The sequence below is a fragment of the Rutidosis leptorrhynchoides genome, chromosome 5, assembly GCF_046630445.1.
Source record: "Rutidosis leptorrhynchoides isolate AG116_Rl617_1_P2 chromosome 5, CSIRO_AGI_Rlap_v1, whole genome shotgun sequence".
In the NCBI taxonomy this organism is placed as follows: Eukaryota; Viridiplantae; Streptophyta; class Magnoliopsida; order Asterales; family Asteraceae; genus Rutidosis; species Rutidosis leptorrhynchoides.
In genome coordinates, this window is record NC_092337.1 from 420539932 (window position 1) to 420555480 (window position 15549).

The window sequence follows — 15549 nt, forward strand, 5'->3', positions numbered from 1 at the left end:
GTCCCTTCTTTTGGCAAATAAAGCACTTGATCGTGCTTAAAGGTACACTCGTACAATCCCGTGCAAAATGACCTCGTCCTCCACACCGAAAGCACGTAGGCCCATAACCTGTCTTACTCCTCTTCTTCACTTTTTCAACACCTCCGGGCGTACTTCTCGCCCTTTTACTAGGAGCACCTCTTGATTCTAACTTTCTCTTACCCAAAGAGTGATCAGCAAATTTTGAAGCATGAGATTCAATCCCCATAGTTGCTCCTTCGTCACCGTCACCTTGAGGTTTAGGAAACCTCTTTTCTAACTCTTCCTTCACGACCTTAGGCACTCGGTCTCGAACCATCTCAGTCACTATTCCCTCGAACGACTCTTGGAGAACTTGCTTAACCTTGTTGGCGAAAATCAAGATATAGCGTTCGAACTCCGCCTCAATCCTTAATGTTAACTCATCCTTCCCCTCATGAATAGGCGCGTCAGTTCCGGTTCCATCTTCCGTCTTCATTCTAAATAATGCATATAGATTAAACAACGAAACGAAAAGGAACGACATACATATACCACACCGCCCCATCTTGGTTGATACTCATCGTACATTTCTTGTTGGACACGTCTTGAACCCGTAACAATGGTAGCTAATCATTGTTACGCGAGCACGTCGCATTAACTTGCTAGTACAACGTCTATCTCGCTTGATGATTGCTAAAACAACACAAAACGATTAGTGCAAGGTTAGTTCACATAGACCTAAGCACTAACCAAATCCCCGGTCCGACCCGTCTCCAACAAGTCCCGCAAAAAGCGCATACACATTAAAGTCTAAGTCTAGGCACCTATCTCAAGTCGCCTAAATCCCTTAGACCATGCTCTGATACCACTTGTAACAACCCAAATCAACCCACGACTAAACCGCGTGAAATGCAAAATAAAACAAAAAAAATTTAACTGCCCAGCAACTGGCGCGGCGCGACATTTTTAGGCGAAAAGTCCTTAAATGCGAAAAAGATCGACTAGTTCCCGACATTTTTAGGCGAAACGCTTTTAACCACACATTCAAATATGTAAAACTAACACGATTCAAACATAAAAATGATGTTTTACAAGCGGGGCCCACACGACCCAAAATACAAGTTTAATACAATTTCTGAGTTTCGACCACCAAAAAGTTTAAGTACCAAACTACACTAGGAGCATGGCGTTTGGGATTAAACTACCCACGTCTCGGTCAAACTCCCAAAAGTCAACACATCCAAAAGCGTCCCCTACAATAAAGCGGGATCTCTAGTCCAAGGTAATGCCCTTACCCTTATCCACCATCGAACCTATAAAAAGGGTAAACAATGAGAGGGTAAGCAACGCTTAGTGAATGCAATAATTATACATATACATATATTGCACCCACTTACACACACCGTAATATCGCTAGTATAAACAATTAGCATACCGAACTCCAAGTAAGCTATACGCTACCCAATACCGCAACTAGCAATGTCAATATCATAAGCTCCAATAATATAATACGATATCTCACAACATATATATAACAACTATATGGTTAACCATAAACGCGTCTTGGTGCTACCGGCTCCGTGGTTCACACCGTACGAAATGCTATGACGCTACCGGCTCCGTGGTTCACGTCACTACGCATTTGAGTCATACTCTTGTATAGTGCTACCGGCTCCGTGGTTCACACTTTAGTACTACCGGCTCCGTGGTTCACACCTCATTTTATAGTGCTACCGGCTCCGTGGTTCACATTCCGATGCTACCGGCTCCATGGTTCACATCTCAAACATGCACTATGATGCTACCGGCACCGTGGTTCACATCATAGCACGTTCACACACACCCTATGGCATTCCCGGCTCCGTAGGTCACACCATAGCTTACAAATAAATATACCATATACATACATGTATAATTATTCCACTCACCTCCAAGTCTTGTGAAAGGACACCCGAGCTTGCAAGACCTCAAAATAACGTACCTATCATGTTATACATATTATCAATCGCATAACTCAATTTGGTCAAACAATTCTTTCACCATTCTAAAGCCATTTTGACCCAAGGTGCAATTTCAACCCATTTTGCACCCATAACCCTAATTTGGGTCAACACACACCAAAACCCTAATCATTCGTCAAGATGGGTTTGAAACACATTTAGGTCACAAGGCTAACTTGTTTTCATACTTGCTAGGCCGCTTGAGTCATTAAAGACTCATTTGACCCATTTCAAAGTCAACACACCCATTTGGGTCATCCATACCCAATAACACCCATTTACATATCATTAAAGTGTTCTAGTACTTTAACTAACCAATTAAGTTCATAATCATCAATCTAACACTTGAAAACCCTAGTTAGTCATCTTTGAGTCTTCATGACCCAAATTCATCCAAAAACACCCCATTCACCCACAAATGGGTTTTAAGTTCATCATTAACCCTAACTCTAACCCTTTCACAAATTAAACAAGGAAATCAAGATTAGAGCATACCACTATGATCAAAACGTAGCTAGAGGAAAGATGAACAACTTTAATACCCGCACTTTGATCCGAAATCTCCTCCTTCTTCCTTGATTCAAGCTTTCCCTCACTAAGAATCTCTCTCTCTCTAGAAACTAAATTGGAAGAAGTGAAGTAGATGAAAATGGAGTTATGAGGCTCCCCAAAACTGATCTAGGGCCTTAAGGTCGGCCCTCAAGTGAATTTACCCAATTGCCCTCAAAATATCTAATTAAAAACAAAGTGAGCTGTCAGCCCGTAATGGCGCGGCGCGCCAAATGCCCAGTTCAGCTTCTTTTGCCTTTTAATTAAATACAACCTAAACCCCACAACTTGAATAACTTATACACACATAAGTACAATAAAATATCCGGGTCTTACAATTGGGATTGGGTAGCGTATCCCCAATCACCATGCTCGGTCTATGTTTGTATTAAACTAAAATGGGTCGAAATGGTCGCTTGTCGTAATATGGGTCGAGGTGGGCCCGGTAATGTAAAACTCGGTTTTTATTGTGGAAAACTTCTTGTTATAATTATTATAATGTATTGTGAAAACGTTTGGTTTAAAAGTGTCGGGGAGCGGGTTTTCGCTCGCATGTATTTGACAAACTGATCAGAGATTTTTAGTTCATTTGGACGCCGTCCAAATAGCTTGGACGCCATCCTGGTCTTCAATGCTGGACACCGTCCAGATAACTGGACGCCGTCCAGATAACTGGACGCCGTCCAGATAACTGGACGCCGTCCAGATGCACTGAATCGGAATTTTTTTTAAGGCGTGTTATTGGTCGGATAACGGGTTGGGTCGTTACATACATCTTCAACACCAAACCTTCATCATCTTCATCATGAAGGTATGAAGATATTTAAAAATTTTCGCAAAATTTATCAAAATTTTTTGTCCGAACCTTAAACATCCGAACAAACATTCATCTATCTGAATCTCACATTCGGATATCACACTTCATATTAAACCTACACTTATTCAAAACATCAAATTCACATCACCTAAATCGATCCAAGTTTTTAAAAACACAAATCATTTAAATATTTCCGAGATTTTATTCAATATCATATCATCAGATTTCAGATTATTTCCTCAAATTCAAATCTAAGATTCATTTAAATGCTATCGTTCTTGCAATATTTGTTCATCATCTCAAATTTCACAATCTTCATTGTTTCTTCATCATTAAATCTGAGCATATCTTAGTGTTCAGAATTGGGGTTAAAATTATTTGCATATACAAATATAACAAACTTCTGTTAATGAATTTATCTTTTGTAATTTGTTTCTTTTTTCTTGCAACTTTCATTTCAATCGTGTAGACAAATTTAGTAAGAGCATAGACACATTATATCAAAACACCACATACCTTTCCGGAAATGATAAGCTAACAACCGTTAGTTTTATTATGCTTAGCAACTTATGATCTTCAAACACGAGCGTTTTCGGTAGTGATGCCATTAATGTACTGCATAATCATAAAGTTAAACCATAATATTAGAGAAACAAACAGTTGAAAACACGCATTTATCAATAGAAAAATTATTCTAATTTAATTTAATTTAATTTTACATAAACATAAACAATCAAATTACTTACGTTTATTCAAGATCAGTACGAAGCTTTTGCAGCAGAATACACAAACACAATGTCTATATGAATTCAATTTCGCATATGATGTTTCATAGAAGATGACTCATCAATTGTAATGTGTCGAATCATAGAAGATGACTCATGAATTGTTTAAGGCACGTGCCCATCCCCATCCCTAGTAAGCGTACAAGGAGACAAGTGTTGGAGATTTATTTTAATAGTTATATATTGGGTAGAATCGAATACCCGAAGTTAGGGTTATTGTAAATGTGGTGACGATGATGAAATTATATCAAGTCAGGGTTATTGTAATTGTTATGATGAATATGGAGGTTTAAAATTTTATGGTTTATAATTTTTAGATGTTGAAGATGAAGATGAGAAAAGATGAAAGAGTAGTCATTTTCTTTTTAAAATTATACATTTAGTCTATGTGGTTTGATATATAAACGACTGATGTGTGAAATCTAACCTTAAAATGACTAGTTAAAAACTTAACAATTATCACACAATTACAGGCAACTATAACCCGATCATGCAGTAACCTGTAAGTAATTTAACCAGTTCGTTCCACAGAGAGCAGATTAATCGAGATCTTAAAACTAGTAATTATCCTAGAAGTTTAATAAAAGAGGTTTGGTATGTATTTTAATTCATGCAATCAACGTGAAGCAAATGAAGTAAATTAACAATTAAGATAAAACAATGTCCACTTGAATGATTCACTATCGATATGGATTGTTCTTGCAGTTATTACCGATTGTTATGTCTTTAATATAGTTGTATGACTTCTCACAAAGTTCTAATCAATTAAAGTTAGTAAACTCACATAAACATACTTCAAAAGATTAAACTATATTCGATAGAAACTAATGAGACTTGATTTGGACTAAACTCACGTAAAATCTTAACTATAACAATCACTTGAAATAGTTACACTATTATGCGGTTTACAACCCTTTCAATTACCAATTAAACCAATGACACAATCACTTGAAATCACTTACTTAATTGTCTAGATCACCTAAGTGTTAAAGCATAAATTGCATCTCAATTTAACTCACATTAAACGATTAACAACCTATGTAATTGAATTAAGAATATAGAACATGCATAATAGTGGATCTTTAACCAAAGACAATCAATTTCAATCACAAAACATTAAATTCAATTGATAGAACAATCCAATATCTGTAGTTTACATTCAGCAAACACTCAAACTATTTAGCCTAGCATATTAAAGTTGCAAGAAACAAAGAAACAATAAAAACAATGAGTATTCATGATTACAATGATAAAACTAATGATTAAATCGAGTACCGAAAGTTATAAATGATGTAATGAAGTTGGATGATGAACTAAGCTTCAATGGTATGACCAAGGTCTTCAAAAAGCTTTCTTTTTCGTAGCCTAAAAACTGCACACACCCATTAGGGTAAAAACCTCGTCTATTTATAGTTGATCAAAAAGTCACTAGACCGGGCCCGCGTCGCGACCAGGATAGATGGATCGCGACCGGGATCACCCTCTGGCATCGCGGCCGCGATTAGTGAATCGCGACCGCGATTGAGCTGTTTTCGATTCCTTCATATTCTGTCTTTGTATTACGGCCGGGATTCACCTAGTTACGGCCGTGATCAGCTCCAGACTCAATAAAACTTCAATTTTTCACGTTCAAACATACTTTGAGCTTATATATAACCAATACTCAATCAAAAACAATCAAAACATTAAATCAAAGACCTCTGGAGCTAAAATTATCATTTTCCCTCAAATTACCACCAAAGTCCTCAAATCTTCGCAAATAAATAACAATAAAGACCCGATATCGCGATATAATATATGTATAAATTGAGCGATACCAACGACGTTGGTTTAAACTTAATGTCCCTTAATTTTTTCCATTAACTAATTGCATGATGTTAGATTTAGGACCAGTGTCGTGTAGTTATCAAACTATAGGGACTATCAGTATAATTTTTATATAAACCACATAGACCAATGTTGTAATTAACTCTACTAAATAAAAGTGGAAGGCGATGGAAAAAAAATGCGAAAACAAATGTTGGATGCTTGGGCTTTGTTTTTTTTTTTTTTGTTTGTTTGGAGTAGCTAAATATGCTAATACTAGTGAAATGATCCGTGGAACTACGGGTTTGTTCAAACGAAATAATTTAATGATATGTTTTAGGTATTAAGTAAAAGTAAATGCTAAAGTTATTTAGTTTAATGACCCGTGTAATCACAGAGTCCGACTAAGAAACTCGTCAGCTGAACATTTCATCAAATACCTAAAATGCATATTAAAAATCCACATGCAATCATAAGAAATGATATTGGTTGTCATTTTATTTTAAAAGTGTAAATCAAAATATAAATTTAGAATTGGTTTCCTTCTGCATAGCTTACTCAATTCAAAATAATTCAAAATTATTTAATTTTAATAATTAAAATAATTATTAATAAGATTTAACAATAATAATTAATTAATAAGATTTAATTTTAATTCAAAATTATTTAGATTAATAACATCACCCACCATGCTTAATTTTTTTTCTTTTTGATTTTTTTCTTAACAAAATAATTAGTCTAATAATGACATCATCATTTTAGCATTTTAATATTAACTACTATAGATAGATGAGTACTTCGAGTCCACTGTATTTTGCATTATGTGATTGCATTGCGTCCAACAATTTTGGGCTTTGTAAGAAAACAAATAGCCTTTAAACCGTACCAAACTAAAACTCGAAAACAGACTACAGAAATAAATTACGTCTAAATATCTGATTGGAAAGTAGTACTAACACTTAACAAAAATAGAAACTATAGAAAATATTAATTAAAATTATTTAATTCGAAAATAAAACCATGTGATGACCCGGAAATTTCTGACCAAATTTAAACTTAATCTTAATATGAATTCGACAGGATAAGCGAAGTCTGTAATGTTGAGTCTCAAAATTTTAGAACTGTTTACATGGAGACATTTAACCTTTGACTATTTTCGACGATTCACGAACAATTGTGTGTAATTAATATGTATATATGTATATATATATATATATATATATATATATATATATATATATATATATATATATATATATATATATATGTATGTATATGAATTTTAACCATAAGTAATATTATATATATTAGAAATTATAAATACTAAATATTAAATATAATGTTATTATATTATATATTCAATTTTTAGTAAATATGATATAATTAATAAATTATATTATATTAAATTTAGTTATAATTTTGAATAATACATCATTATTTTCATTATTAATATTGTCATCAATATTTGTATTATTAATATAATTATATAAAGTATAGGTATATATATAAAAGTTGATAGTTGTTATATTATTAATATTAATATTATTATTATCATTAACAACATTAATATTATTGTAACTAGTATTATTATCACTAGTATTAATAAAATAAGTATTATTGTTACAAGTATCATTAATAATGTTATTAATAATTTCATTAAGATTAATATGACTTATTATTAGAATTTCTTTTATTATTATAAATATTATTATTATTGGTATATAGATTATTATTAATATAATTATAAATATTAATAATTAATATATAATTGGTACGTACGAATTTAAGTACCCCATTTTCTGTTTCAGATAGCTATCAAATTGCTTTTGATTTTTGTCTTTGACTTCAAAAATTATTCTAAAATCGTACAATTAGTTGAAAATAAGAGATCTGCATAATAGCTTTAATCCATGTTTGAAATTTTTTGTCCCTAATTAGTTAACCGTCGACCTCAAAATTCAATACAACCAAAAATCAATCAAAACATAATCTCTATTTTAATTAATCAATCTCAATCCTTATGTTATATAGATAATACCATACGCATCTGTTAAGAGGATCCAACGCCCAAAAGAATTCAAAAAGTATATGAACACCTTTGTTCGTGTACACTTTTTACAATAGCTCAATTTCGAACGATTCTTAAAAATTTATTAACACATTCTTGTTAGACATCTTTCAAACAAACTTCCTGTAAAATCTCGAATTCCAATTCTTTGAAACAAGTGTGAATTGTTGAGTCAAAGTTTGTTGTCAAAAAGTCAAAATCCGTGTTCATTGAGAAATTCATAATTGTTTTAATGTTTTAATTTCAATTGATGATTCAAAAAGATTCAAGGAATGGATAGCTATCTAATTGGTGTAGAAAGTTTCAGCTAAAATGGTCTTAAATTTGAAAACATCATCTTCGTTCTTCATTTTTTTTTTCACGACTGCTACAGCTACATTTTGATTTCTTTCTGTTACATAATTCAATCTATACTATATCACGGTTGTTTCTAAATTGTTTGGAAGACCTAAAACTGTTTAAATGCTTGATTATTATGTGTGAATTGATTCTGCTAGTGCGAGATATACTTTTGGAGAAGAAGGTAAAAGGGATTTTAAAACGGGTTATATTTTAGGATGTAGGTATTAAAACAGAAAAACCGAAATGGTTTAATGGTTATAGGGTGTGGTGGGTGAGCGATAGGTCTCGGGTTCGAGCCTCGGCAGTGGCAAATTTTTTTTAGCAAGTCTTCAAAGGTTGTATTTCATTATTATTATTATTATTATTATTATTATTATTATTATTATTATTATTATTATTATTATTATTATTACTATTAGTAATATTATTTTTACTATAATATATTTATTTAAGGTATCATTATTACAACAATTCTAAAAACTACCATTTTTATTAAAATTATCATTTTTTTACTAAAACTATATTTTTATTAAAAATAACATTATTAATAAAATTATCAACTTTTATTATTATTTTGAATTGACATTAGTGATATCGTTATTGTTAACATTATAAAGAGATTACAACTTTTAAATTACCAAGTATTAGTATTATTTTACCAATTAACAACAAGTACATAACACTAAATTTAAAACATATAACATATAAGTTATTAAAATAACAAGTTTATCACTAATAATATAAATTCGTTCGATTACAACCAAATGTGTTAATATATATATATATATATACATATATATATATATATATATATACATATATATATACATATATATATATATACATATATATATATATATATATATATATATATATATATATATATATATATATATATATATATATATATATATATATATATATATATATATATATATATATATATATATATATATATATATATATATATATAAATGATATAGGTTCGTAAATCTGAGGCTAACCCTGCAATTGTTCAATATCGTAATATGTATTTTTACTACAAAATACAGTATGGTGAGTTTCATTTGCCTTTTTACCCTTTATATTTTTGGGCTGAGAATACATGCGCAATTTTTATAAATGTTTTACGAAATAGACACAAGTAATTGAAACTACATTATATGGGTGAATGATTGAAGCCGAATATGCCCCTTTTGCTTGGTAACCTTAGAATTAGTAAACCGATCTACTAATTGACGCGAATCCTAAAGATAGATCTATTGGGCCTAACGAACCCCATCCAAAGTACCGGATGCTTTAGTACTTCGAATTTGTTTTTATCATGTCCGAAGGATTTCCCGGAATGATAGGAGATATTCTTATATGCATATTGTTAATGTCGGTTACCAGGTGTTCAATCCATATGAATGATTTTTGTCTCTATGCATGGGACATATATTTATGAGAAATGGGAAAATATGAAATCTTGTGGTCTATTAAAATGATGAAATGATTATTTATGATAAACTAATGAACTCACCAACCTTTTGGTTGACACTTTAAATCATGTTTATTCTCTGGTATGAAAGAAATCTTCCGCTGTGCATTTGCTCATTTTAGAGATACTACTTGGAGTCATTCATGACATATTTCAAAAGACGTTGCATTCGAGTCATTGAGTTCATCAAGATTATCATTAAGTCAATTATAATTAGATATATTACGAAATGGTATGCATGCTGTCAACTTTCAATGTAATGAAAGTTTGTCTTTCAAAAACGAATGCGATGTTTGTAAAATGTATCATATAGAGGTCAAGTACCTCGCGATGTAACCAAATATAATGTATTAGTCCAGATGGATTAGGATGGGTCATTAGAGGTGGTATCAGAGCGGTGGTCTTAGCGAACCAGGTCTTGCATTAGTGTGTCTAACTGATAGTTGTTTAGATGCATTAGTGAGTCTGAACTTAGACCGTGTCTACATGTCAAAAGTTTTGCTTATCATTTCGTGTAGAAAATCATCTACTTATCATCCTTAGGAAATTACCTGCTTATCATTCCTATTCTAAACACATCTCACTGCATTGATTGCATGAATAGTGTATAGACAAATCCATATCTTAGCGTATCTGTTACTGTAGACTTTATCTGACACGTTTCCTTAATTTCCTCCGTAATCTACGGGATCTTTTGTACTAAATTAGATATTCTATATAATTAGAATATTATCCGATAACCGAAAATCATTTCATATCGAAAATCCTCTAACTGATCATAAGAGATGGATCCTACACCTAACTTGGATTCCATTAGTTCCAGAAGCAATTTCGAGATGCGTATTGAAGAAGACTCCGAAGTCAATGAACTCGAAGTGTCTCCACCGTTTAGCTATTTTTCTTTCTGGAGGAGATGGGGGTGGGTCCGAGACTTACTCACTCGATGGAGAAATGAAGAAGGCGAGCCCTACCGCGAACCAAACTTACCTCCTAACATCGGAGAAAACGATGTACTCACCGGTGAAACTATGCGCAACACTGTATTCACCCTTCTTGCTAAAGTTTTCCACCTCGAAGGTCGCATTACTGCAATCTCAGAAAATATTCAACCTCTACTTCCGAATACCAATCGAAGGGGAATATTAGAAGAAGTTAGGGAACTTCGAATTGATAATCAAGATCTATCGAATCAGATGAGTGGATGTATAGAAATGATAGAGGGTAGGATAGAAACCCTGACAAGAATGGTGCGTGATTTACAAGCTATACTTACTACACCAACATCATCACCAACCTCAGCACCAACAACACTTGTAGCACCGACAGCAGCAGTACCACCATCAGCAGCATCAGCACATTAACCAATACCAACAAACAACAACATCATCACACATCTCAACTTCGCAATCTATACCTCAAGCATAATCATCGTTCTACGAATCGTTCTACATAAACTATCTTCGTCCTTCATGGCGATTATGTAATCTCTAATGTTTTAGAGATTATGTACTCTAATTCTAGCCGTAAATCTAATGAGTTTAATATCATATTGACTCATTAAATCCACGATTACATCTGAGGAAAATATATATGCAAGTATATTATCATAAAGATTGTAATTAAAAATTCTTTTGTACAAACTGTTAATGGTGAAAATATTTTAACGGGTAGGTAATACCCTAGAAATATTTAGATTTAACATTAATAAGTTACACTGTACATTCTTCGAATCTGATTCAATAGTCATTTACTATCATACTTACAACCACATAAGTACGAATCCGTTCATCACAGAATAACTATTTTCATTCAATTTCATATTTGAATTTTGACCTATCATTATCCAACAAGTGGCATAAGGAAGAAAACATTGGAAAAAATAAAATTTGTTAGAAACAAACAAATTAACTATGAGAAAAATTTTGTTAAGAATCCACGCTAACTGTTAGTAGCTAACTGTTCCTAGCTAACTGATTACATTTTATTTATCGCAATTTATTTATCGCAATTTATATTCTCGCAATTTTATTTATCATCATTTAATTTATGTTATTTATTTTACGCACTTTAAATATCAGGACACGTATACAAGGTTTTGACATATCATATCGACGCATCTATATATATTATTTGGAATAACCATAGACACTCTATATGCAGTAATGATAGAGTTAGCTATACAGGGTTGAGGTTGATTCTACAATAATATATATACTTTGAGTTGTGATCGAGTCTGAGACATGTACACGGGTCACGACACGTATTAATTAATTCGAATATTATAAAATATATATGAATTATTGAGTTAGTGACTGTGGACTGCTAACTGTTGAAATGACCCGTCCTAATCCATCTGGACAAAATCTTCAACAGTTGGTCCCATTACGAGGTTCTGACCTCTATATATGCCATGAACGACTCCATGTAATATGAGCAAATGCACAGCGGAAGATTTCTTTCATACCTGATAATAAACATGCTTTAAAGTGTCAACCAAAAGGTTGGTGAGTTCATAAGTTTATCATAAAACAATAAAATTCATTATTTTGATAGACCACAAGATTTAAATGCTGCATGGTACAAATGGGCCCGAATCCTATACCTACCTGTAATGTACATGAGATATCTTTTAAATACAGTACACCTTTCTCGTGTACGAAATCCTTTTTCATAAATCTTAGTAACCGTACACATATCTCGTGCACAAAAATAACATACACATAACCTGTGTATAAAATCATTCTCTCGATACATAACATTCATATCAATTGGTGGCAATTATCATGTCCACATAATTCAATTGTGGCAATTATCATGTCCACATAATTCAATGGTGGCAATTATCATGTCTACATAATTCAATGGTGGCAATTATCATGTCCACATAATTCAATAATAATCCGCAGAACTTCTGTCTGCACAATAATTCATTCGAGGAATGTTTTGTTTGTGTCTATCTCCTCAAACATTTATAAAAGCATTTCATGTATTCGCAGTTCAAAATATATTTCAGAAGCATTTAATAAAGCAGTTGTAAAAACATCGCATGTATTCTCAGTCCAAAAATGTAAAGAATAAAAGGGAATCAAATGAACTCACCTAATGTATTTTGTAGTAAAAATACATATGACAAAATTGAACAATGCAGGGTTGGCCTCGGATTCACGAACCTATATCCAGTATATATATTAACACCAAATAGTAATCGAACAAATTTATATATATTATAAATGTTATCTTAATAAATTATGTATTTCATTAATAACTTAATTAAATATATTTATTTTTATATATACTAGATAGATAATTTGTATTTATTATAAAATATCAATGTAGTTAAGTTATATGTAATGAATATATTTTTCTTATATATATATATAACATTTATTTAGTAAATTAATAATAATAATTTTAATAGTGATACTGAAAATACTAATTTTTATAATAATAATAATACTAATAATAATATTAATAATGTTAATTCTAATAATAATAATTTTAATGGTAATAATAATAATAATATATTTATTGTAATTATATTAAATTTACATATATATGATAATCATACTTATAGTTGATCTATGATCATAACTTAGTTATTATTATTTTTAACCTACATACAAAATTATATTTTTGATTAAGATTTATAATAACTTATATCATAATCTTATTTTACTAACTTCTCATTTATAAAAATATCATAATAGTTTCTTGATGATGATGATAATAATAATAATAATAATAATAATAATAATAATAATAATAATAATAATAGGGTACAACCTTTGAAGGAGGAGCTTTAAAAATAAAATGCCACTGCCTAGGCTCGAACCCACGACCTCTCGTACACACACAAACACTTCTTACCACTCATCCAACTCTGTTTTCCTAATTTAAATTGTATGCGAACCTATATAACCCGACTTGTTTCCGTCTCCTTTTTCTTTCTTCTTCATCCTTGGCCCAACAACAAATTATATATTCGGCCCACTACATGAAATGAAGTATAGTCCGACATCTCAGTCCACTATATGTGTAATCCCTTAACAATAAAAAAAAAACCCAAGTTGTATTAAGCAAATAAAAATCTCGGTGGTTATTGAAATAAAAGCCGAAATTTTTGCAAGTGGCTTTGCAAGTTGCCATAAAAATAATCGTTTAACTTGTATCATCATTGTTATGTCTTCCATCATTGTGACATCATGTGATCCTTATGATCAAACCCTTCATCACCATCGTTTTTATCACCACAACATCATCATCCTTAACCTAATCGTTTATTATCACAATCATTTATCAGCACGTATCTTCATCTTCTTCGTTTCATATTCATCATCATCTCTAAACGGAAACAGGAACAAGAACTTATAGCAGCAGTAGCAGTTCGAAAAGGTGACTGTTTGGAATGATGATCCGAAAGTGGTGGTTTTCGATATCAAACTGCAACATTTTTACAGCAAGATTGTGGTTTCTCCTGGGTTTATGATGATTGATGGTGGTGGATGATGGTGTCACGGAGAAGAAAAGAGAGGGAGGAGTGAGTGAGCGACGGCTGTTGGTGGTGTTAAATGATGGTCGTGAGGTGGTGGGTGGTTTGATGATAAGACAACGGTGGTGGATGGGTTTCGATAGTGATGGGTTTAATGATGGTCTCGAACAACGAAGATGGAGAGTGAATGATGGCGGATATGTGATCATGGTTGTTTCATGGATGACGTATCATTAGGTGGTCATGGTTATGGGTATTAGTCTAAAAAATATTAGTAGCTAACAAGATGGTTTACATTTGCAACATTAGTCATGAAGTGGTGTTTGGTGATGATAAGTAAAAACAGAGAAGCAGGATCGAAGAGCAGGTTATGGTTGTGGTGACTTCATGGAAGTGATGATGGTTTAATGGTTCGAGCAACGAAGAAGAACAAGGAAAGGAGATGGATGGTAATTGAAGGTGGTTGTGTTCGGAGATGGTGATGAGCCACGATGGTGTTGGGTTGGTGATAGAGACGAAGGTTTATACCGAAAGAAAAGATATATAACAACAACCATTGTTTGTTCGGTTAAATAGGGTGATTGTATGGTGGGTTTGGGTTTTTGGGTGACCGATCTTAAGCAAACAACAACAGCAAAACTTGAGGTGATTTGTTAAGGTGGTAAGGTTGATGGCGGGTGATGGTGGTCGAGGTGTTAATGTCTCCCTCACCATATGTATATGTGCATCTATGTATCTATATATAAAAGTTACATTTATATAATATAATATATAATATAATAATAAATATAATAAATATAAAATTAATCACATGCACTAATGGAAAGTGATATCGTGATCATACAGTGCAAGTAGTCATCAAATGTGAAATTATGTGCCGACAGTCTATCACGGATACTATATCGTGTCCATTGCTAAACAGTTGACATATAAAAGTGTTCCTTAAAATCCCAAATTTTTAGAGTAAATGTATTTAATTATTTCACTCATTAACTGTTTGAAACCTGATAAAAAAGGTTCGATAATTATTTATTTTCTGTTCCAATTTATATGTACGGAGTACTAATATTTAAACTTTAAAAGGTAAAAATATTTTTAACAAATCTAACATCTTCGTAATCGATTTACAGTTAAACTTTTATTTTAGTCCTTCATGAACATGTAATATATCTATATTAAAACTAACAAATCGTCAACCGAGTGTTACTGACGT